The following is a 2,320-nucleotide window of genomic DNA, read 5'->3' on the forward strand; positions in this document are numbered from 1 at the left end:
CCCATTTTGGGTTTTAGAGAGGGTCTCCGGGGCAAGGGGTCAAAGAGGGGGGCCGGGGGGAAGACAAGGGTTTCGCAAATTTCAAGTCGGCCCTCTTGAGAGGTTCAAGGTCCGGAATCCCGGAAAATTTTTTACCCTTTGGGGATTTGTTGGCGGGGCCCAGCCAGAAAATGGTATCGGCAGCTGGGCAGATCCCCCAGGAACAAGTGCCCAGATTTCCTGCGCATTTCCCAGACCCAGTACTGTGGATGGGGAGTGTCGGTGGCCCGACAATACTCCCAATGCTTGCCGCAGATCGGATGAATTCCCCGTTAGAATACCTACATCGACTAAATGTGGCCGTTCTACGGGCCAAGTTGAAGATCAAGGATGGGGGATCCAAGGTACTGCGGGAACACGTGGATCATTTCATCGAGACGTTGGGAGACGTGGATCTGGCCGACAGGCTGACCCTGTTACGACTTCCCGGCGCAGACGAGCTTGAGGAAGTGCTGCGGGCGGTGGATCGCTCGAAACATCGCCAGAAGAAGGCGGCGGTCGGATCCGGCAAGTATCGCCAAAAGGCTCCGACGCCTACGGCCCCAGCTCGACGTGTCCACCAAGTCACGGCGCCCGACTCAGGAACTGAATCAGGATCCGACGGTTCGGACTCCGACCCTGAAGATTACCGTCGGGTCTGTCTCACTGCGTCCAACGGTCGAACGGCGAAGACAGGAGACAACTCTCGACCGGGGGATACCGTACCCGGGGACCGTGGGATGTACAGATCCCGAGATCTCATGGACGGGGCAGCACAAGTCAGGTGTTCGCAGTGCGGATCCCGGAAGCACACTGAATCCGGATACTGGAAACATCTGGTCTGTGAGAAGTGTGGCAAGAAAGGTCATCCCGGGGATCATTGCTTCTACGTGTGTCGCGGGTGTGGCGAGATTCACGACGTCGGCAAGTGCCCGATGGAAGAATTCTACAACCAGATCCGCCAATGGTTTTATCCAGCCAAGCACCGAGGGATGTTGCCAGAAGTGGCCGAGAAGATGTTAAACTAGGACGCTCGCCGGGTTTGAATCCGGTACGAGCCGAGCGTTCTAGGTACTGCATTTATGCATTTGTGAACAAGACATCGCTAGATCCAGGTAGCAGGACCCTGGATCCAGTCGTTAATACACGTAATCTACATGAAGTGTCAGTTGCCAAGATCCCTAGTTTGCGCCAAGTGGATGAGTTTGCCAGATCCAAAGTCTCTTCAACTCTGGATCTACAAAGGGGAGAGGCACGTGGTTATTGGGAGAAACGCCAACATGGTCGATGGTTTGAGCCTACCAAGGGTGCGGTCACTGCAGATCCACCTAAGGTCTGTCTGGTCACTGGATCCTGTGGATCTGAGGATGTTGGATCCATGGATCTGCTAACAGGGGAGTCTCGTGATACTGGAAGTACCATGCCCCAGGAAGTGGTTCAGACAAGCCAACGTTGGGGGCAAGATCAACAATGAAAAAGCAATCCTACTCCTAGATAGTGGTGCCGAGGTGTCTATACTAGATACCGCCTTTGCTCGTAAGGTTGGGTGCCAAGTGGATGGGAGTCGGATCCAAGATTGTGTTGGGATTGGTGAAGGCGTGTACCGTACGAATGGGAGACGCGGATCAAGATCACGCTGGCAGGTTGCTTGATGTATTGGGTTGACATTTGGGTTGGGGATCTCGCTGGTCAAGACGCCATCCTCGAGATGGATTTCATGGTGCCAGCCGGAGTGAGGATGGATCTGGCGGATGGGACACTTTGTTTCCCTGACGAGATGCGGATCCAGCTCAGCGGACGGCGGCCGTTGTATGGAGCGAAGATGAGGATCATAAGGGCGGATAAGACAACCTGGATCGATCCCGGAAAAACCTGGGAGCTGCCAGATCGGTTAAAGTGGGTGGAACATGAGAAACGGTGGGTCACTCGGGGCGAGAAATGGGTGCCTACCGTAATCCAGGGACCAGGTCGATCACAATACCTCCAGGTCACGAACGGCAGCGACAAAAGACTATTACTGGACCATTATGAGGAGATCGGGCGATGGTTGGCGAAGGACGGTATCCCTAGGCGACCTGGATATGTGTCAGTGGGATCCCGCCGCTACAAAGAATGGCAGAATCTGGCGTACGAGGCGACTACCGAGATCGAGTCTCTCGGAGAGGTGGAGCTCCCGGCGGGGGTCAACTGGCCCCTTGGTTGGATCGGCCCTCATATCCAACTTCCGCGAAAGATCCTGCAGAGAAATCGTCGGATCGAGATCCAAGCGATGGACGTTGGATCCACGACGGGGAATGATCCC

This window comes from Phytophthora infestans, genomic scaffold, assembly GCF_000142945.1.
Source record: "Phytophthora infestans T30-4 supercont1.95 genomic scaffold, whole genome shotgun sequence".
Lineage (NCBI taxonomy): Eukaryota > Oomycota > Peronosporomycetes > Peronosporales > Peronosporaceae > Phytophthora > Phytophthora infestans.